At 42.8% G+C, this 24,313-nt stretch overlaps 1 protein-coding gene and 1 long non-coding RNA gene across 4 annotated transcripts in view; one reads left to right on the top strand and one right to left on the bottom strand.

The window, feature by feature from the left end:
- zfhx3b (zinc finger homeobox 3b) overlaps window positions 1-24,313 on the bottom strand; it is a 266,964-nt gene that overhangs the window by 180,734 nt on the left and 61,917 nt on the right. For all 3 annotated transcript variants that reach the window (XM_052063746.1, XM_052063744.1, XM_052063747.1), the window contains exon 3: window positions 9,011-9,068. The gene's annotated coding sequence lies outside the window, so the exon portion shown is untranslated. The remainder of the gene's footprint in view (window positions 1-9,010; window positions 9,069-24,313) is intronic.
- On the top strand, window positions 5,811-8,439 carry LOC127599688 (uncharacterized). The gene is made up of 2 exons (XR_007962163.1): window positions 5,811-6,426; window positions 6,769-8,439. It is a non-coding gene; the product is annotated as an uncharacterized LOC127599688 (long non-coding RNA).

Here is a 24,313-nt window from a genome sequence, read left to right as displayed (position 1 = left end):
ATAAAAGTGATATCGACGTGTTTTTAGTTTACGGTTGAAGTTTCCAACAGAGTTCTCTTCACATGCTGTGTACAATGTGTCATGTAGAGCAGAAAATGAATAATATGCCATTCATCACATGTCAGTGGCCGTGCATAGTTGAGCGGCTCAACACTAGACGCTCTTGTTTGATTTGAACTGGAATCAATTTGGAAAACGAAACCATTTCACCTCTGATTAAGCACTGTGCGCTCTGTGCTGTGGCATGCTGACCTTTCCAGTCCGTCTTACGCTGCCAGGAGGGGCCGGCCAGCTGGGTGATATGCTCTGCTAATTAGGATGACTGACGTGAGTAGGTGGAGCTTGAGAGTGGCTTGAAGTTGAACCCTGAGCCATTTGATGAGTCCCGACCATATCTCTGCAAAAATGCCAGAAAAAAATCCCCCAGAATCTGATTGTAATGGCTAGTTATACATTAAAAAAAAAAAAAACATGTTTCACGAGAATGTGCATTCTTTGCAGGGTTCATGACCCCTGTCCAGAAGTCAAGTTCAAACAGTTTCAAGAATGACTGTGTAAATTCTCAGTCATTCCGGTCATGTTAAAGGTTGAATTGAGGCAACTGGACTCTTTTTGCTAGTTCAGGATGTTTCATTTTTCATCGGAAAAGGGTTCGGCACTTCTAAGTCGTAAAGTGTGGAGTCTCCGGAGGGTGTGCCACCGTGGTCACATTTGATTTGTTGTTTTTGTTGCGTGACTGATGACAGTCTACCTGTCGGCTAAACTGCTATTGAATGACCATCATTTGGGGAAGGAATTCAGGACACCGTCATAAGGAGGTGATAGATGCTCTCCCCCATACTGCTCCTTTCACACCTTTTTCAAACCAGCGGTGCTCCCCTTCCAAAGTGTGGACACGGTGGTACTCAAAGGAATGCTCCTTCATTCTGAGGTGCAAATGAACTGCTGATTCTGGACCCAAAGAAACTGCTCTTCGATAGGTACAGTATGTTGTGCCATGTGTCTGTGTAACGCAAGCTTGGTGTCTCCGATGCAGAAGTCATTGGACTGCTCACGACTGTACTGCACAGCATGAACATTGCTGAGTGTGCTGTTCCATGAATCTTATTTGCTTAAGTTGATTGAATGGCTTCTTTAACGTGAAAATGAAAGAATTTCAATTCAACAACGGTCTCAAACACATTGCCTTCACAAAGGTAATTCTCACTTTCAACGGATGGGTTATGGTTTAGTCTGCTCCCTCTCTCTTTGACCACAATGAGCTTCTTTCATCTCAAATTGCAAGCCCATTTGAAACTCTTAATGCAGTAGAAAGCATAACAACTAATGCAGAAATAAAATAATAAAATATTGAATGCAACAGGGCGCCCTGGTGGGCCAGTGGTTAGCGCGTTGACCTCACAGTGCAGCGGTACTGGGTTCAATTCCAGCTCGGCCCACCCTGTGTGGAATTTGCATGTTCTCCACAGGGCCGGCGTGGGTTTTCTCCGGGTACTCCGGTTTCTTCCCACATTCCAAAATGATGCATGGCAGGCTGATTGAACACTCAAAATTGTCCCTAGGTGTGAGTGCGAGCGCGGATGGTTGTTCGTCTCTGTGTGCACTGCGATCGGCTGGCAACCAGTTCAGAGTGTCCCGAAGACAGCTGGGATAGGCTCCAGTATCTCCCCACGACCCTTGGCGGATCGGAAAATGAATGGATGAATGAATGAATGCAACGGTACTTGAACCAACTTGACTCCTGCCCCAGTGCTTTCGGTTGCCAGATGATTGACGTGCTGGTATGATTCTGTTTATATAATTTTCATGGTCTTCATCCTACGAGAAGCAGCCACTAACATTCTCATTTTCACTTAAAATGAATAAATGATAAATGAAATGTAGTGGTTTGGCGCTCTCATGCATACTCCCAGAGAGTTCCGGTTGAACCAAACCTAACCTGCAGATCAAGTGGATACCTCTCCTCTTCTATTTGCACTCGTTTGGCTGCAAGGGGGGAACATGCTCCACTCTGACCCCGGGGCACTCATCCAATCAGCTCTCTATCTGCTGCAAGGGCCTCCATAATAGTGACGTTTTCCCACCTCGTCAATAAAGTGGTGAAAGCCACCCACTACCCGCTACTTGACCGTTTAACTTCCCCGTGAAATGGCTCTTTCTTTGCGTCCGTCTCCATGTCTGGCTGAAATCAATAACAGCAGAGCAAAGCAAAGAGGACGATCCAGAGGCTGCGTTAACTGCTGCACGGCCTCCACTGATGGTACAAAGAGAAGCTAGCGGTCTGTCTGATTCAAACTGCCGGGGGAGGACCCCGCCTCTTGTTTACACAAACACACACACACACACACACACACACGGTGGTGACAAAAGTGACACATACTGTACATTAACATATGCAAACCGTCTACTTTTTAACGATCATTCTTGCCGAGATCCATTTAGCCGCGGCAGTCACACATCAGCACACGTCTGTAGTGACTGACATAATGGCATCAGAGTGAGAACAAAATGTCTCCCGATGACGGCAGAATGAGAGAGATGGGTTACACCGAGGCCCACGATGAAATGAGCTCGGAGCTTTGTTTGGTTATGCTGTCTGAGCTGAAATTGATTTCTGCCGGAAGCATGCACCAAAGAGTCCCTGAATTCATATGAAATGAATAGCACGCACTCGCACAGATGCGAAGGGCAGGTGTAGAAAGGAGCGGGAAGGTGGGGGGGAATGAAGGGGAAAATGATGGCTGGATTTCAAAATGAACATACAAATAAAAAATAGGTGCATGGGGAATAGATGAAAGGCAGGGCAATGAATGCCATGTACGGTATGTCAATATGGCATTAAAAAAAAACATGGACGAGTGACAGCTAAGACACTGGGTAGAAGTGGAGAATGACAGAAAGCCACAAAACACTCAACCACAAACAAAATGACAAGGGACTCGGCTTCTTGACCAGATGTTATGGCATTGAATGCCCCTACGGGCTAATTCAAGATCTACTGTTTGTAGGACAGTGCTTATTGAGTTGTCCATCATAGTCTGGTGTTTGTTAACAAGAGAGTGCCTATTCTCGGTCCTCTAATCTGCAGATAGTAACAATCCAACGCTCCTCATGATACACATTCAACAATGTGTTAAACAACGAGATCTACTGGGCTGGGCATTGGTGTGGATGGAAGGCAGAGAGGGTGGGTGGAACCAAAATAGACGCGTACACAAGCGTGTGCAGACACGGCTATCGTTGGTCTTATGGCGGACAGATGTTGACCGTGTTCAACAAGATCTGAGACGTGAGAACAAGTTACACCACGCATAGTTACACTGTAATGACCTCCTCCGTGTAAAGAATCACATTACACCACATATCACAGGACCTGCTGAGACAGTGCTACACAGCAGTCATTGAATAAGTCCTGTGTTCCTCTATCACAGTTGGGTTTGGGGCCGTCACAAAAAAAAAAAGGACAAAAGGCGACTGCAACGGACAGTTAGGAATGCAGAAAAAAAAATCAATGGCACCGCCCTATTCACTTCTCGTGGACTTACACACCGCAAGTACCAAGACAAGGGCACGGAAAATCCTACTGGACCCCCCACACCATGTCCACCACGTTTTCCAGCTACTCCCTTCATGCAAGCGCTACCAAACCAGCAGACATTCAAAAAGCTTCTTCCCTCTCACCCTTAACTCCCTAAACAGTTCAAATGTACAGTGGCTCTATGCATTTCTGCACACCCCTTTGGAACAGTATTACCGCAATGATCATTGTATAGCTCCAGTTCTCTACATACTTAAACAATTAACATTACGTAAAGTCTTTCGATACTTATATGGCATGTCTTTGTTTTTCGTAGTTGCTTGTTATTGCAATACGAGTGCAGCCTGTACTACCGGAAACAAATTCCTTGTGTGCTTTACATACTTGGCCAATAAAGATGATTCTGATTCTGATCAATACTGAAAAAGTCATAAGCACCTTCCGAGCAGGTCCCCAGCTTGGGCAACATGTTTTCCCAGTTCAGCAGCATAAGGAGAAAAGCTATTATTGATGAAAATTATTACTCATCTATTCAGTTTAACTTTGTGTGACTTGTGAAAGACAAGAGGGAGAGCATAGTTAATCAACACAAATTCAATGTTCAAATGAAGTCCCATATCAATAAACTGCATATTTTAACCTACAATATTCACCAAAAGGTGATGATAGTGCATGTTCACGTGACATATTAGACTGTACCTAAAATCTTTTCCAGATGAGCTTAATTTGACCTTCTCTAAACCTTTGAACACATACAGTATATGCAATGATTCAATATCAAGGAGGTGAACGGCAAAATACATAACACATTTGGTCCATAAATCATACAGTAAATTTTCAGGTTCAATTAGAATTGGTATTTCAACAGTCCTCACATCATGCAGTCAACATTTTGATATCCATGTGACCAAGACAATGCCGAACAATTGAACAACTTTTCAGCAAAAGGGAGAGTTGCTGAGTGGAGAGTGTCATCTTAGAGACTGGGAGAGCCACAGAAAGACAAAAAGCTAAAGAAGTTTGCATTGTGGATCAAATCCCTGCTCTGAATTTTGCCATTCAGCTCCTTGTTAAAGAATAGCAAGAAGTACAAAAAGAAAATACTGAGAAGTTTGACGACTGAAAACATTTAGAAAAGGTCAAATGAAGTTCACCTGTAAAGGTTATAGCCCAAAGTGCTACAAGATCAGAGTATAAGTATGCAGTAAATGGTCCAACAGCCTCATGTACAGCTTGTATGGCTTGCGTACGGCCAGATCCAGAAACCATTGCACACACACAAACAAAAAGAAAATCCAGATGCATGAATCGCTGTGTACGCATCCGAGTACATTCCTTTCACACAACTCAATCACGTCGCAAATGTGTGCAAATGAGTACCAGACTCCTCCCTCTCCACCCCCCCCAAATAAATATGCAAATCAGTACCTGCAGGTGGGAATAGTCACTGTATGATCAAGTAATCAGATTATCATGACATGAGTCACCAATGGAAAAAAAAAATTGGGAACCTCACAAAATGTGAGCTGGTTTATGAAGACGTGGCCCAAACTATAGCAACATTAGTAATCGCGAGGGCTTTCATTGAATACGGTGTTAAATTGACACAGTGGCCTGGGGTTTTAGGTCAGCGTCAACTCCCAAACCATAGACATAGTCATGGTTCTGGCGTGCTGCCCGAGATGGGCGGACACTGCCAGAGTAAAAAGGCCCCAGCTGTCAACAACCCACCCCCTCAAAAGTTTTCTAGGATGTCAAAAACAACTGCTCCCCCCGGTCATCACCTGTACTTTGCACGTCACTGCACCGGCCACTCCCCAGCTTCATCTCTGTGATTCGCCACCGTGGAGCGCCGCACATTCGTACGGCCATTTCACTCTTGATACCATGTTTTTGCACGTACACACCCATTGTACATGAGGCCAATGGGGACTGAATACATTCAGTTTTCACACGTTGTCTGCTGTCCATTCACATTCCAAGGATAATGACGGTCTCTCCGTTCTTATTGCGCAAATATCACACACTAAGACCTCAGTGTGCGCTGTCATTCTTCTAATTTTGCTCACGATACCCAAGGAGTCATTTTCTTTTGCAGTAAAGTGCGAGAAGAGATGATGGATTGACCCGTCCTGAGAACAGGCACTTGCTGGGTTTAGGCTTCTCCTATGTGCCCATTCTGATATTCATGGTATTCGGGAGATTTTATTGGACGACACGTGTAGGCAAGCTCTGGAGTGTTTTCCCGTTAAGGGAGGCAAGTCAGTGGGAATGAAAGCGTCGTTAAGGGTCTCCTGCAGGGTTGCTAATTTATGCAGATTAATATACCAGAGTGAAGTGAAAGGAGAAGGAGCGGGTGCCAAAGCTTGGCCTGCAGTCAACATCGGGCAGAGCCCCGCTTTGGAGGTCCGGGAAGTTTCGCAGAGTGAGCCATGGACGACCGCCAAGCCACAGTGACGAAGCCTCCACACAGTGTAGCAGCCCTCTTTTTGGCAAGGCTGGCGGCCAATCAGGTCGGCAGTGGCTTTCTCGCCAAAGAATAACATGGCACGCTGGCCCTCTCGCCGCCCCGCCTCCTTTCGCTCCTGCACCACAGCTGCCCAGAAGGATTTTCTAAACATTTTGCCAGGAGATCAATACCTGTATTGATCAACCATTGTGAGAGTGATCCGTCTAAAACCCCGAGCTGCCTGGGAGCTGGGAGGAGCGAAAGAGAGAGGCTGTGGAGAGGATGGAGAAAGAGAGAGTCTGCAGCCACAGTGAAAAGGAGAAGAGGTACAAGGGAGGAGAGGGGCAATCCGAGCGAGCGGCAGACGCAGAGCCCAGCAGGTTGTGATACGGGTTTCGGACTATGCTGCCAGGCCACCAGGATTGGGCCGAAGCCTATGGTAATTGCTTTCTCATTAAGCGCGGGCGAGTGAGGGTGACTAATGACGACTGCGCAAAGTACGTGGCTAAGTGATAGATGAAGCAATAATGCAAAGAAATTCACGGTTGTGTAAGAATGGAGGTCCACTCCATACCTGAGGTCGCTAACACCTCGAATACTCCCGGCCTGTTGTGACGCACTCTCAGCTATATTGCTGCATGTGTGTGGTGAGCATGACTGCATGAGGCTATGGGGAGATGAGTCTGAAAGAGGCAAGGTCAGGGGGCATTTATAGTTCCTAACAAAACCATGGAAATTGATTGAGCCACTGTTCTTCTAACACTGTTTTTGTTGTTTCTAGAGAGAAACTCTCTCCGCGTCTGAAACACAATTTGGACACAAGAAGCCAAACGTGTACCGAGCTCACATGTTCAACTGAAAATATAACACCTAAACCTGAAATGTTGGAGATAATCATGGATCTGGTGGAAATGAACAGACCACGTCCTGGATATCAACACCAGGAAGGAACAAAAATGCTTTTATCAATGTGTCAACTCTAATCTAGTTCGTTAAAGCTGAAGCAAGCAAGTCACAGTGTTTTGGGACTTTTGTGGCCGCATTCAACATGGAATACAGGGATTTTTTTTTTACTTCCTGGTTTGTGGGAATATAGCTGGGGTTTTTTTTTGTTTGTTTGTTTTTTTCGCTGGATTGACCAACAAACGCAATGAGCGGTCAATGAAAGGCCTTGAGCTGTGCTGGACCTGAAAGAGGATTTCCAAAACCCTCTGGGATTCCCTCTCTCCTACTCACCCCAAATGCTAAACCGAAATCAAGATTGTATTGACTGCCTTTAAATGTGATGTCCTTGTGCATAATTGAGGCTTTGAGGGAGACAACATTCCAAGCTGCCCATGCTTTGTTGGACGATCTTGCTGCCAATGCCACTGGAGCTGTGCACTTGTGTAAAACTTTTTTTTCTTCTGTTTTTACTTTGGAATCCAAATAAAGAATAATGTCCATTATAGACATTTGAAAAATACTGTAAAGTGGGTAGCTCATGTAATAACAGGCATTGATGACCATTGATTACCAGCTGTTTAGTTTTTTTTTTACTTAGTTCCGGATCATCGCATCACATTCTCACTCATGCAGCTATAAATATATCTATGTATGTGAGTGTGTGTGTATGTGTGTGTGTGTGTGTATCTATCTATCTATCTATCTATCTATATAGATATAGATATATATATATATATACACAGTATATATATAGAGGACCTGAGCTGAATGAGGAATGGACACCACCTGAGGGGTGAGACGAGGAATTTTATATATATACTGTATATGTGTGTGTGTGTGCGTTAACGTTAATTTCAAAATGTCAATTTCTTTCAAAAATCTGAACTATCCTCCCATGTTGTCTATAATTTTCGCATATTATTAACAAACCCACATACATTGTGTGTGAGTATCGGGAATTAATTGTGTTGAAATTTCAAAAGGAAAAATCATTTCGTATGAATTCCACAGGCAGCACATGACAGTTTTCATCGAAAGGACAGTCATCATGTTCTAACATTCCCCATTAGGACAATATGCCAAAAGCTGCTCAGTACAAAACACTAACGCTACAATCCCAATTCTTTTTCCATTTGCATCAGTGCCTCGCCACATAATAGCATGCTTCATTTCAAGGAGGCAAATGTTATCACCTTGTACATTTCATTCATGCGCTTTCAAAGCAGGCTTTTCCTGTTTACTTTCATCCTTTCCGTTTGATTCTGCTCTTGAGTCAAAGCCAACTCTTGGACGGGTGCCAAACAATAAATGATCTTCATTAGACACATCACATCCAAATTAGCATTCAATTAACAGGCCAGTCAACCTCATCTAATCAAGCAATTAGGCCTTGCGTGTTGACAGAAACGCTAACAAAAGCACACAAGTCCCGTGGGAAAATGCTGAAACGCTGCAGAGGAGACACGGTGAGAATGAGATGCTCGTTCCAGCAAGACTTGGGGAAAATGGGAAACTGGAAAAGACCTCTCGAAAGGAAACTTGAATGTTTGTGTTGAACTTTTTTTTTAAGCGGGAGTTAGTATTTTCATAAAAATCAATGTTTTGTCTCATTTCTTCAAGCGGCCATTACGACTTGCCAGTTGAACACAATCAATATGAATAAAGTCAGCTGTCTCTCGTCCCATTTAGTGCGTCTAATTTCATAAAATACAATTGCATGAGAGGAATAACGACCAATGAGCATTAGATTAGGCTCAAATCACCTTATTATCTGTGCCAAAGAGACCTGAACCAACGGGACAGAAGGCGTGACGTGTAGGGTGTCAATCACAACCATCACGGCCTCACAAAAAATACAACTTCAAACCGATAACATTTCGTGTTGGAATAACACGGGGGTATTATCGAAAAGGTAGAACATTGCAAACTGATTCAAAGGGGGTATAGCGCTCACACAGGTGCACTGATCCACAGTTTAATTGCAAAAAGTCCAGTTTTGAGACAATACAGCGCTTTACTTTTCATATGACTTTTTTATTTTAAATGCTCGCTTGAGTCTGCTACTAAATGGCACGTACCTTTTTGATCACAGTAGTTTGCAGGCTATTCAAACGATTCCCTCACCGAAGGCCAAACCTACGAGAGAAACAAACGCTGCATGTCAGAAGGTAACAGACAGACGAAATATTTTCCAAGCATAGACATTTCATGTTCGTCGTTACATTTTAAGCTCACCAAAGACCTCTTTTCCTTTCAACTCTCACCGTCTTATCATCTAAAGGTCTGGTGTCTTACGGTGTCCAGTCCAGAACGCAGCGGAGAATCCCGTTAATGCAAAACATAAATGTCGGAACGAGGCCATCTAATTGCGTCATTACTAATTCATGTTTTTTAATGCGGGGATGTAAGATGGCTTCTGAAAGTGAATGGACAAGGCTTGTCTGAAGTTGTCATGTAAGGCTAATTTTTGGCCGATGAGGCCTGCAGGCAATATGGGCCGCATATGGTGGATGCGGGGCATCTGGTGTGTGTCGTGACAGTGCCAAGTGGTGTGTGAGTTAAACATGGAGGCAGTGGCGGTGACTGATGGCGCTGGTGTCTTCCATTGGCCCCGTGCCAGGCCCCCGCCACCCCCTCACCCCGAGTCCCCAGTGCCCCAGCCCCTCACTACTCCAGAGCCTCTGGGCAAGTGCTCTGTTATTGTTTTCACTGGTAAGCAATTAGCAGCACTTAAGATTTATTTAGTCATGCTCTAATGTGCGCTGATTAGCTGGGGGCCCAAACAAGCCCCCTTGACTGCGTCGCCTTGTCGCCCACGTTGGCGGCAGACTGTGAGGGAATGCAAGGGAGTTTAAGGGAGGGGGGCCGGGATGAGAGAGGGAAGAGAGAAAGAGTACATGAGCGCGAGTGCATCAGCACTTTTTTTTTCTTTTAAGAGATCTTCAGGGGCCTGTTGGCTGAACACAGAACAAGAGGAAAGGGCAAATACAGCCCAGTTACACTTTTATGGAATGCTTTGTGGAAAAACACCCCAGACGCCCTCCGTGTCCTGCCAGCTCCGTTTGTCATTTGGCCCGGGGGGTTCCGGTGGCCAATCACATGACCGCCAAAATGACCTTCAAGGGCAGCTGGAAGCCACTCCTACAAGCTGGACTGCTCTTCAGAGGAGGCTGTTTGGGTGAGTGCATAATGCGAGATACATATGGCCCTCGGGGTGCCATCAAGAGAAAAGTGGGGTGGGGGTGTGGGGGGGTAGAAGAAACCAGGTCAAAGAGATTATTCACAAGCTTCTAAGCAAAGAAATGAAAGACAAAGAAAATGATAAATGACCTAATGTTGTTGGATTGTAATGCTTTGGGGGATTTTCACACAATATCCACTAATATGAATTATTTTTAAGTCACAGATTTGTTATACACGTCAGAGCATCCTTTATTAAGACAGAGGGATTTTGTGATTGGAGTCACATTAACTTTGTCTGATGCTTTCAGCAATTTGCAGTGCAATTTGCTTTGGTTGTTTGGTTTTATTGCCTCTTTCTGTTCGACATGTTGGAAACATGTATTATTTGTAAGTTGTATTTTTTTAATTAGCGTACTATTCAACAATTAAAACTATTCAAGATATTTATTGACATTTCCGGTTAACGTTACAATGAAAATACCTTCTGTACATAGCATCCAAGAAGAGCGACTATTCATGATGTGCTTTTCCATTATAGGTTCCAGAATGGTCTATCGCGGCCCCAGCCCGGCTTTGATTGGCAAGTTGCTTCTCCATTCCAACTAGCACCAATCTATTGGGGGCAGGCTCAACTGTGCGAGACTCTCCTGCGCACTCACAGTATGTGGGATTCTGCCACAAGATTTCATGAGTGGCTCAGTCCAGGCCACTGGTTGTCGCAGGTGGACGAAGTGGTGATGTTGCAAACTGCAGCTCATCAAATGCACAGAGGCTTTCACAGACAAAAACATCTATTTCCAAGTGTAAGTGAGCCAACCGCCTGCAACCAAGACATTAAAATACAGTATGTACAGTATATTCTATTTTACAACAATACTTTTGTTATATTTTACAAAACATATTTACAATTTCATGTGTACCTGCGAAGCTTGTGGTAAATATTTTTGGGAGCAGCGCACAAATCGCCAAACCCAATGTTGAATGAATAACCCAAAAATGTGGTTGTTTGGGGAAAAAAACCCATCAGAAAATGGTTTGTTGTTTTTTTATAAAACAACACTAACATTTGTGTTTTTATTTCATTGTTAGTTTATATAAAGTAAATGACGCCCACAAAGTCCAGTTGGTCCATTTCAGACCAACTTGGATGATTTTTCAGCCAACTGTTTTAAGAGTGTATTACTGTAAAATATGTTTACTGTAAACTTGGTACTTGGCCGGCTGTATAGCTTGCATAAAGCCACGAAATGAGCATGTGCAGTAGAGTTCCTTTCATTGTCTACGAGAAGTCGAAATACATTTTCTTGTGGAAAATGTTACAGTAGCTGTGAGCAGATGGAGGTCAAACGCAGGTTCGACTGCATGTGCACAGCCTACATGCATATAGAAAATCCATCATCAATCTTTGTAAGTTGGAGTGGTATGGAGAGAATTGAACAGCTAAAAGCAAAGAGAAAAAAAATTGCTGAGGCAAGATTCTATCTGCGCCATTTTTTGTGTCAAGCGCTGACTGTTAGTCGCTCTCTAATCATTTCACGACTATACACCTCCTCACTGAACTGTTGCCTAAAATTGCTGTGCAGTCTCGATGAGCGGTGCTGTGAAAGAAATATCCCTGTCCATTTTATCTCAGGAAGGGGCGCGTGATGCTCAAAAGCAATCAGAATCTTACAGGCTAACCCTTGACCTTTTTTCCATCTCAATATGACAAGCATTATCTTGCAGAATATTAGAAGCGTCTTGCTATTGTTCACAGGCAGGAGCAGGTGCAGCTTATTTCAAGATAATACGCCTTGGCGTTCGCTACAAAGGCCCACCACGTACCAAAGAAAAATATTCCTCCTTAAATCATGTGACTGCATTCATGTACATACGTGTAAAGCAAATCATCTTGATTATTCCCGACTACTGTATCTCTCATATCGTGAACCGGTGAACCATTTGCTGGGCAAGCAGGTTTCACTGAATGCTTTTGTTGAGTATAATGACGTGAGCACTGCTTTAATGCACATTTTCAAGCAGATGTTTAGGTAGGTGATTATATGACGTTAATTGTGTTGGTCTCCGCAGGCAACTACTGATTGCTGGCATTCTGAACACGGGTAGTGAGAATGATAACACCCCAGTGGTAAACAAAGCCAATTTGGTGCTGAACGTGAATGGGACTCGCGGAGGGATGAAGTGGTAGGGCAGCTGAGCGAACATCTGTTAGCCTGTTGCACACCAAAAAAATAGCACTTTGTTACCTCAATTAATCAAATTATATTCCAGTCGTCATTAGTTTTCGTCAGTTCATGACCAGAAGTTGGCCCTAATTACATAACCGATTTTGTGGAGGAGTAGTGCATGGGTCAAGGAATAATCGGAACATTTTAACGCAGATCCAGAGAAAGTCAAGTCATTAATATTCACCCTGCAAAATCATTTTGCTTAATTGTAACAAAGAAGTGCACTTTGGTCTTTGAACAGCTCTGAGGAGGGTCTGCCCTCTACTCCATTTGTGTTTTTCTTTTTTGTTCCAATAGCAAAATTATTCGTAAAGTATGTTTCCGTCCAAAAACTTCCAGGACTGGTGTCTCAAAAGATACATTTCGTTTTCTTTTTCAAAAAAAATCTCCCCAGAGTCTAACATACTGTCCCAGCCTTCTGCAATACCTTCAAGCACTTCTTCTTGATGGAAAGGAGGAAAAAAAATACACAGCACCACAAGGTCAGGTGGTTGCTCCAGCAACGGCCAGAAACTGTCAGATGCTCAAATGCAAATGGGACATTTTGAGCTGGTGTGCGAAGCAGTTTTATGGGACGTCTTGCCACCAATCTCGTCTCAGGCCCACACTGAAGCGGAAAACTCATAGTTTGGGTTTGAATTGCTGTATAACTTTGGTAACACCATTCTTGGAACCTATCCGACACACCTAAAAGTACTGTTGTATAATTATCTGAAGGTTTTCAAAAACAAATATAATCCATAGGTCGTAGTCACGATAAGTTTGCTATTTTAAATGATCGATATTTTAAAATATACTGTATTATATCCTAAAAAAAGCATACATTTTCAACAAAACGAAATATTCTTATCCCTTTAACTTGAGCGACATGATCATCTTTTTAAAATAGGTCATGCATATTCCGATAAGCAGGAATGTATACACGCGCATGGTAAATAAACATAACACAAAATGTAATCACTGACTGCAACAATGGTTACATCTAATTATTAATCATCTAAAACGACTCATTTCAAATTGACACCATCAGTGGCATACTAATTTAACACCGTGTTGTAAATCGTCGTGGCTGTAATATCCAGAGGTGGAAAACTGCAGTTCATCATACTAAGAATCTCTAATATACTTTCCCTCTCAGCTCATGTTGCTGAATACATTGAATGAATAAATGAAATGATAAATAAAGTAAATATGAAGAAGCACCTTTCAAAATGATGGGGTGCAGTTCAACACCACTGCAAACCACAACCAGCCTATGTTAATAAATGTAATGTTCATATCGCTCTGTGAAAACTCCGAATTAATATCAACATAAGGGCAGAATTATGTGCTACTGCTCTTGTGTTGAAAAATAGTATGAGTTAAAGGGGGGTTATTTAATGCGAAAAATGTGAATCTGGATCACGAAAATGGATGTGAAATATATATTCAGACTGTTAATGTGGACCACCGCAGCACAGAAACTGACCATGAATTTGAAGTAGCTAACAGCCATGCAAATTTCTGTCTGTACTCATACAGCAGGAACTCACTCGGTGGTTCTATCCAAACACATCAACGGTGGGCCACGCTTCCAAAATAAGTGAATGCGTGTTGACATTTTTGTTCCCTTTCTGCACCTTTAGCACATGTTATTATCTAATATGCTGCATGTGTAATATGATGGAGGGTCACAGGCTCGTACTGTTTTAAATGTTATATTTCCATGATTGGTTCATTTTCTCCATTTCCTGTTCATTGTGGGAGAGCCAGGTTCATTGTCTGAGGCTGGATTCTGCCGGGCCCTCGGAGGGGACCATCCCCAGGGAGCACTGCATCTTTTATTAATCAGGGGCGCTGTGCTTCAGCCCTGCTTATCTAATTTAGCAGCCCGCCTCAGCTTCGGCTATGTCGCGCTCAGTCTGGAAAGGAGGAGATGGGGTGCGGGGTGACGTTGGCTGGAGATTGGATGGGGGTTGGGGTGCCACCTTTATTTATTAGTTTATTTATTTATTTCCATATTGTGGGTGATGCTCTGGTATGGGTGCGGGGATTGCAGTGGGGGGCCAGTGACTTATCAGACAGCTCGTCGCGAAGTTTTAGAAGTGAATCACAATACAGCAAATTACTTTCTGCTGACAAGGAAAAATGAACACAAGCCTCATACGGGGGGAAAAAAAATAGGATTGTCAGGAAGAGGTGACACATCGAGTGCTTAGTATGCACATGTACATGGCTGGGGTTCACAGGCAGCCTCCCTCTATTTCTGTAGAAGTGGTTCACTAGCGTGCATGGTGAAGTAGTGGCTGAAACATTGAAACGCCATGTGAGATGGGAGCCCCTTTCTTACTCTGTGATATTGTCACATGGCTGTCTGTCTGTGCTGAACGTCCGAGGATATGCCAATGAACAGAAGGCAGTTTGGAGTTCACTTCACCATGTACTGATCGTAAACAGAACATGCGCATGCACCCTGCCCCATCCACCCTCCCCCACCCTTTCTCATCTGTGTCATAGCGCAGATGAATCAGTGTCGCCGGTGTTGAGAGCACTTACTGTCAACCCTGGCGCCCCGGGCTATGCCACTGATGGACACAAACTATAAAATATCAGCCCCCTGGGGAGACATCGCTCAAATGCTGCCCCACAGCCCCGAGGGGGTGCGGGCTGGTCAGTGTGTTCATTTGTGTGAGTGTGTTGGCCGAGCAACAGTACGATGTGTTTGACTGCGCTTTGGTTGTTATTCCCTAAAAATGGTCATGCATGTCCACCCATGTGAAGCATTTACATGAAGACCGCTTAGAGAAATGCAGGCCCCCGTTAAGACCAAAGCGGTCGATTCCTCCCGCCCGGCTTATCGGTTAGTGTTCGACCATGATGAAAGAAAAAAAATTTCGACCTGAAAAGCGCTTCTCAACAACCACATTTTTGATGATGTTCTGAATCAGTATTGTGAGCTATGCTAGTAACAAATACGATAGGCCCTCAGACTTGGTGGAGGAAGAGGAAAACAAACCCATGAAAATCATATTCATACACCACTCTCTGTAAGTCTTTCAACGTGTAGATGGTCACCCAAATCACTCACCAGGCCAGGCCCTCTCTTTTAAAGCCATACACACCCAGTTACAGATACGACAGTCGGACATGAGTGGGCGAATGGTGACCCCAACTCGTAACTGTGTTTCATCATGAAAAATATTAGTTTTTTTTTTGATTACTCAAATAATCATTGGGAAAATCTAAAAGTATTCATTTGCTGCAGTTTATAATCATAATGCCAACTTTGCTCTACATTGAGTATAGATTACTGCTGTTTCACGCATGCGTCTGCACATCCAACATCCAATCTTATAAAGTTTGTTGTAATGCATTTTGTTCCAACTGCATCAGTGTAAACTACAAAGCCACATATGTGCCAATTAAAAAAAAGTGGGGGGGGGGGGATTAGAAAAAATACCAATTCAGCAGCTTTCTATTCGGGCCAAAAATCTCTCTTCTCTTCAAGTGTTCTAGAGAGGCTCAAGACATGTATTTGCCATTTCCATGCCACAGCGCAGTTATCCATGGGGACTTAGTGACAAATTCCATGAGTGTTTATAAGCTTAGACCAAAACTGCAAGCATCCAAGTGGAATCAATCAATAAAATCAATAGCGCTGTCTGTCATGTCCTATTTTCGTGGTTACATCTTTCAGCTTCTTTTTTTCAATTAGTCTGAGTTTGCATGGTTTAAAAATAAGACTGGGACATATTAAAACGCAAACGAACAGCAGACAAAGCTTCTGCCTCCAAAGTTCACCGGCTGGAAGGTCACTTATTTACACATCACTGAACGTATTCATGCTTGAAGTCAAACAAATAATTATTAAGAATGCACCAAAGGCTCAGATTGTGGGAGATGAAAGATTCTTGAGAGCCGAGGCGAGATAAACTTTATTCACACAAATATAGATCTCTCTAAACATTGCTTACGATTCTTCCAGGTATTGACTATTCAATTAGACTGTCTGCAGCTGCTTGATTGGCCTAATATAAGTATATTAGCAAGGATCCTTTGAGATTCAAGGACAAAGGCACTAATAGGAACATAACACTGTACTGCAAGAAGACACGACGATATTACACCTCCGGTCAAAGATGTATATACGCACAAAAGCTGTTCAGCCAAGGAAAACTAGATGAAGTATAAGAAATAATGATGCTTTTCCTTCCATAACCTGTGAGCTGAGGGAGTTTGGTTGTTGGCAAAATTATTAGCAAACAGTTATTGCAATTGCGTGGAGAACAGGAAAAGCTATATTTTATTTTTAGTGCAAATACCTTTCCAAAGTAAACTAATTTGATGCACCCGAAGCCCAACCGGAGGTGAATTGATTATATTTTTCATTATACATGTCCAACAATGTGAATGATTGTGTTTGTAGAGTAGAACTGCCCTGTATTCTACCGAGAGATATTCTAATATTTCGGTTAAAGCTGACAAGAACCAGGACTGATGAACATGAACTTGGACCAGCCTCACACAAGGTCTCGCTGCTGTAGTTTAGGCAACAAAATCTTTTTTTTTTCTTGCTCCATAAACAATACGTCTTTGGGAGTGCATGTTCACGCTCACTGTTCTTCCATTTGAAGGCTGAAGCGGTATTGCAGACCCTGAGAGTCACTTAAGTGAAGCACTCGCCTGCCAGGCCTGCCACCACACACTAAAATTCATCGATAATTTGTGACGAGTGTAATGCCATCTCCACTTTATGATGATATGATATTCTTCACCTCCGCCACAGCCAGTGAGGCCAAGAGCCTGGCAGTCTTATAATGAGGTGCCTTAAGAGTTCAGCTTAGGGGAACGCAAGGGAGAGAGAAGATGGCTGATGATCCCCAAGCTAACATAAAGTGGATCTAAAAAAATCGACACGCCCCTTTTCAAATGCCAGGTTTTTGTGTTAAAAAAAGTCCCCCCACCCAAAAAAAAAAGCCTTTTTTCACAATCAGTGTGACCTATGATCTGTACAACTCACCATGCTTTAGGGTAGCTAGAACTGGGGCATTTAATAAGATGAAAAGAATTACGAACAGGTTGAAATACAAGCCAGTGCTGGTACAAAACCTTAAGCTTTCTGCAAGCTAACAACAAAAAGAAAAATGTCAGGAAAAGCCTACTAGAAGAGCTGAACTTTTTTTCTGGGTTTACCAGTGGCACTTTAAATCGGGTTAGGTGTGAACTGGCTCCCATTTAACACAAATTGGCCATGATTGTGTTATTCTGAACACAGTGATATACCAGTTAGAACGGGGTGTGCACACTTGTGCAATCCCACTAGTTCAATTGTTTGTGTTTACTTCCCCTCTTCAAGAGTTATTTTTTTTCCAAATGAGTTGCACAGGTTACAGGCCACAATGGTGTCAACAGATTTTGAAATTATTTGTCTTGCTATCGTTTATCTCATCATCTACTTCTCTTTTTCATCATTTTGCTGCTGTGAATTGGGAATTTCTCCATTGTGAGACAAATAAAGGTTTTCTAATCTTATCACAAAAACATGGAATTTGAACAGGGTGTGTGAATTTTCCACATCAAACTTTCAACCAAGCCGTGGGCTTGTTTTGTTACATCCATTCATCCATCCATCCATTCATTTTCCAATCCGCGTAACCTCACAAGTGTCGCGGGGATGCTGGAGTTTATCCCAGCCATCTTCGCGCGGTAGGCGGGTTTTTTTGTTAATTGTCCCTGCACCGGTTGCCAGCCAATCGCAGGGCACACAGAGTCAAACAACCATCCTCGCTTCCACACCCAGTGACGATTTAGAGTGTTAAATCAGCCTGCCATGCATGTTTTTGGAATGTGGGAGGAAACTGGAGTACCTGGAGAAAACCCACGCGGGCCCAGGGAGAACATGCAAACTCCACTCAGGGAGGCCGGAGCTGGAATTGAACCTGGTCCCTCTACACGTCAACGCGCTAACCACTGGAACACCGGGTCTCCCTGTTTTGCCACAGTAGTAGCTAATTATGATGATGCACAAAAAGATATGCCTTGCTACTGACTTTAGAATCACTATGTATCATTCAACCGGACAATACTTTAGACACAGTACGTCACTTCCTGAGAAGTGCTGTCACGATAAATTGTCATGGTAACTGTCAGGTCAAATCCACCCATGGGACTAAATGTTGAACCATTGTGAAAGAACATTTCCCACCTTGCAAGATGAAAGTTAAATCAAAGCATTACACTCATGCTCCACGCCCAGCCTTGCTGGCATTTTTTCAGTCATTATATTATGTTATATTATATTTTATTATATTATATTTGTTGTTGTTGTTGCAGTATAATATATCATCGGTTAATATTTCCCAAGATGGAGGACTAAGCAAAAGTTTTAACAAATCATGATATGGTTTTGACAATGCTATGAAATGAATGTCACTATTTAAAGTGCAGAAGTCTGCCGATGTCAAACTATTTACTCATTCACTGCTATGGATATCTATATTTATTGGTCCATTTACCACCGCCAAGTATATTTGTCAAGTTCATTTTTCAATGAGGAGGCATGGAAAATGTCTCGCCCAGCTTGTCTGTGAAATGCAGGTTTGTAAATCACTAGCATGATGAACAAATCCCTGTAGATGGCGACAGGACAGCATGGAAAAAGGCCACAGACGTTTAACTTGGACAATGCCAAGATTGTTCACTGTCCGTTTCTTAGTTGTGTATCGGTTAATAAACTACAAGGCTTTTCTCAGTATTGTTTTTGTTGTTTGATACTTTGTGTTATCACCAAAGCAAGACATATCGTCGCAACAGAATGCATCTGAACGGCTCTTCCTTTTCACAAATTGCTAAAGTGAAACCAACCAGGCATGATCTTGGCAAAATGTTTTTTTTTTTCTTTTGGGGGGGGGGGGCTAATTCCTCAATGATATGACACTATGTTCTCAGTCTAATGAGACCTTGTCAAAATGAAAACAGCAAGCCATTAGATGCCTGCCCCTGCCCCCACCCCCGCCCAAAAATGATAAAGGAAAGATGGCATCCAGGTTTTTCTGAGGATTATGTCCACCAGGGAGCTCTCGCAAGGAAAACCTAATTAGCTGTGTGGATTCCTATGCGCTTAAGTTGGATGTTATGAATAAATAAATAAATAACAACACTTTTCCGGCCATTTAATCTCCAAAGCACCGCAATTAGTAAGTCTGTAGTCTGTGCTGCCTTTTTATCTGCACTTATTATTATTGTTATTGAAATATCACACTTATTTAGTTGAAGGATGAATAATAAATAAGCTATAATTACCAACTTCAATGAGCTGATGGCTTGACTGGGCCATTGGTGTGGGGAGACCCCTCCCCATCTCACTACACCCCCCTCCCCCCACTGCTCCCCCATCCTCTTTCTCGCTTTAATTTGATCTTTGTAATTAGTTTCTCTGATGGAGCTGGGAGGTCTGTGGCATCCTATGCCATGTTAATTAGTGTTCCTGTAGGATGGTGCAATTTAAGAAAAGAAAAATGCCCCTCTGTCCTTCACATGTCATAACACTCTGCATGTTATCTGAACTGTGATCTGTTCAAAAGCAGCAAAATCTCAACCATCTTTCCCCGTTGAAATTAATGGAAATACTCTTGCCCCTCTCAAAACCTGTTTGTAATGTGTTTTAATCTTGAAAAGGGTACTGGGGTTTATTTCACAAAGCACAGGAATAACATGAGTGAATAAAGTGTCAAGAATGAAACAGTCTGTGCATCGTGATTCAACATATTGTGACATCTTCTGATAAGTGCAACTGGTCCACTGGGGGGGACAGTAGAATACAATTATGAAGACATACAAAAAAAATACTTTCAATCACTCCGGTCAGTGCTTCATTAAACTGCATTTAAAGTGTTATGTTTGCAGAGGATAAAGAAAATATAACACTGAGTATTGTTATATTGTCTGTTGACATCTGCTAATGCACCTTTTCTATTCAAATATGTGTTGCTTAAATCATTTTTTGTATTACTGCAACCACTGATGTTCTTTGTTCGACGTCTTGGATGTTTTGCTGTTCTTTTAAATATATGACGTGTAATTCTCTTGATCTGATGTTGACTTTGACAGTAAATTTCAACTGGGAGTGACATTAAACAGCTTGGGGCCTCATTTAAAGAACTGTTTGCTATCTGCCAAACTTGACGATGCTGGATCGGTCATATCTCACAATAATCAAATTAACATCAAGAAAGAAAGAAAGCAATAATCACAGTATTTTTGTCATTTAAAAATAAGGACAACCCTGGAAGACTGGAAATGGCTGCAGTGTATCAGAAGTGACCTTTTTTTTTAGATGCAAGCATGCACCATCCACACACATACACCAAACACAATATGCAGCTCTATAATATTCAATTCCCCTCCAGCACCCCGATACCCCCCCCCCCTCTTTCTTCTCCTCCCCTCCCTCCACTGGCCAGGCTATACTAGACATCTCTCCCTAATCAGCAGCCTTGTCTCGCTCAGACCCGTTGCCATAGTAATATGCTGGCTGGTCGACATGGCAACCACACCGAGGTCCACTATTAAATGAAAAAAAAAGGAGGGGGAGAAAAGGAGAAACAGCAGGGCCAGGAAGAGGTGGTCCAAGATGGGGGAAGGGGTATTTTGGGGGGTAGGGGGGAAAATGAAAAAGGGGGGATGAGCAAAGAAATATGAGGAACGCAACAGAGAGAAGGAGGGGCGAGTGCTACACTGGTGGTTCAGCATGCTGTACCTATTGCATTGTGTGCTATTAAACGCTAAGGCTATCCGCAACAATGCCATTAAGCTAATGCATGACGTCAGCTGCTAAATGCCTTACATTTACACATGAAACTTGCGTGGGGCCTATCCAATCCGGCCGGATAAAGGATCATAAACGAATAGCATGTTTTAAGAGCTACTTATGTGCTCATCGTCATTCCACATCAGACAGCTTGAAAAATATGTAATAGAAAATGAATATTTATAAAGTAGGACGGTTTTATGGACTGCAGACCCATCATTGTAATCAGGGAAGGAATGTAAAAGTGACGTCCAAAAAATAATAAATATGGTCAATTTTACGACAGGAGCAAATGAAGGAGCACCAGTGTTATTTTTCCAAGGGTCTCGTAGGTGGCAGCGTCCCACACGGTTCCACTTGATATGTCACTTTAGGTGAAATATGTAAAATGGGTGCAATTCCCAGATCCAGCGCATGCCGGATGCTTCCTGGAGACGTATTGTCATCGCCGCGGCACTCGTTCACAACTAAAGTGACATTTTGCCGGGGCTCACACATACGTCTCCGCCGTGATCTCCCTCAATCACTCTTAGCTTGCTGCCTCCGTCTTCATTTCTTATTTGCGCCTCACCTCTATCTCGACGTCGTCTACGGCTTTTTATCACAGCCGCTAGCTCCCTTTGACCGCTTCTCTCTGTCTTGCCTTCCGCCAATGGATGACTCTTTAATGAATAAAATGTCAGTCCATCAAGATGCCACCACAAAATAGCATTTGTTTCCTCGCGTGTCAAATTCCTCCATGAATTGGAGCCCTCGCTTGCATTTCCGCAGCAATCCCTCCCCAAAGCAGCTTAGGAACGATAGCTAATTGCATGTCCACATTGTGCCTTCAGTCCCCGCTTCCCCGGTGCACCATTCACAGGCAATTAAAGTGAGCTTAAACAGAGTACGAAAGTGCGTCATCCTCTTAATGCAATTAAGAAAGTGTGCACACCAACATTGCAGTTATTCTCTGAAGGACAAAAACAGCAACGCACAGATGGAACACATGGGAGGGCAGCTTCATTTGTTGACAACCCAACTTGCATTCATCCGAAGGTAATTTCAATTGTTTTCATCATTTTTTTTTCCCAAATTGCTTTTCACAGCGATGAAAAGCTTCTCAACCCTCCAGTATACTGTACGGTGTCATGGATTGTGATATGACTGTTTTTAAAATGTTATTGTATTATTGTTATTATTATTTTTATTTTTTTAGGAAAAACATATTACCGGAAGGCAGCCCGGCGGTTCAGTGGTTAGCGCATCAACCTCGAAGTGTAGAGGTACCGGGTTCAATTCCAGCTCCGGCTTCCCGGTGTGGAGTCTGCGTGGGTTTTCTCCGGGTACTCCGGTTTCCTCCCACATTCCAAAAACATGCATGGCATGCTGATTGAACACTCTAAAACAGGGGTGGACAATTATTTTTTGCATAGGGCCACATGAGAACCAGAAAATAATATGGAGGGACGGATCAAAAGGGTGAACTAAATTTGACATAATATTAATTGGATTTCTTTATTTAAAAAGCAGTATTTTGCAGTTTTTGGCACGTTTTTCATACTTTAAGAGTACATTATTCCGTCGTATCGAACGGGATTTCCTTGACTTGGCGCGACTGCGGGCTTCCGTATCGTCTCCCCCTTCCTCCCTATGCTCTGCAACTTCAAGTAACTGTGCCACCTGGCGTTGAAATGCCTGTCATTACAAGTCCAAAAGAAATGAATGCAGCCATTGACATCGATCTTTAATTGTGTACCAACCTTCGGCGGGCCGGATTAAAAACACCAGCGGGTCGGATTTGGCCCGCAGGCCGTAGTTTGCCCACCTCTGCTCTAAATTGTCCCAAGGTGTGGGTGTGAGCGTGGATGATTGTTCGTCTCTGTGTGCCCTGCGATTGGCTGGCAACCGGTTCAGGGTGTCCCCCACCTATTGCCAGAAGACTGCTGAGATAGGCTCCAGCACCCCCCCCCCCCCCGCGACCCTTGTGAAAATGGATGGATGGATATTACCAGTCATACAATGCTACCAACATTTTGGGCAACATTTGCTAACATCGCCTATTAAATTCTAGCTATGGTTGAGGCTATTATTACGATTTTAATTTTTAATAAATTTTTAATCACAGTGTAGAAGCGACAATCTAAGAACATATTAAATGCAATAATGCAATACAATACTACAACACAGTGACATTATTCAGAAGATGCACACTAGTACTGTTTCTTTAAAAAAAAAGTCAATTCTCGATGATTTATCATAATTTTAATCAATCTTGACACTTGTTATCTGTGACATTCATGAGAAAAAAAAAGTACATTGATGACTCTGATGTTAAAAAAATTAGACCATTGAACGAAGTGAAACAAAACAAATAAATGAATCGTTTTAAATAGGGAGGTAAAAAGAAAAAAAACTGAGATGTGGTTGCACAAACGTATACACCCTCTTCTAACTGAGATTTGCCTGTGCTGCGATCTTTTTGAAGATTATATGACATAGGAATCAGCACATTCCGGCCACCATTGATAATGCTTCTGATTCATCCCAAATAAAGTTCAGCTGTTCGAAGAGGTTTCCCTAATCTTAGTTTTTGCCTCATAGCAGTAGCCTGAATCTACTTTTTCAAACTGTTCATAATTCGCTCCCCCTAACCACGGTTCCAGTTCGCAGAAAAACAGCCTCAAAGCATGATGCTACCACCAGCATATGTTTTACTGTAGGTATTGTGTGGTTTCAGTGATGAGCAGCGTTATGTTTACGCCAAACATACCTTTTGGGAATATGGCCAAAAAGTTGGATCGCAACAAAATATCCGAAACACGTGTATGGGAAAAGTGTGAAGGAATGAACACATAGAATTTGAACAGGGGTGTGTAGATGTAGATACTCTATGTTTGTGTTCCTAATTGCACAATTCAAAATTTATTTCTGGTCTTACGTTTCAACAACAACATTGCACAAAACACAATATTGACCCACCATGCTTATAAAACAGCCACCGATTGCAATGCATTGAGAAAGGAACGAATTTGTGGGCAATGTTTGTACTGTCTGTCCCTTAGCAAAAGCAACTGACCGCATCAATCGCGTGAATTTGTTATTTTTTTCTTGACTCTCTTCAGTATGTAACCAACAACTGCCACAGTTAAGCCCAGAATTTCAAAACTAGTAAATTAATTACCCACCAGGGACTCATTTGC

The sequence above is a fragment of the Hippocampus zosterae genome, chromosome 4 (assembly GCF_025434085.1).
Source record: "Hippocampus zosterae strain Florida chromosome 4, ASM2543408v3, whole genome shotgun sequence".
Classification (NCBI taxonomy): Eukaryota; Metazoa; Chordata; class Actinopteri; order Syngnathiformes; family Syngnathidae; genus Hippocampus; species Hippocampus zosterae.
Note: the sequence above shows the minus strand (reverse complement) of the source record. Positions and strands in the feature narration are given on the sequence as shown.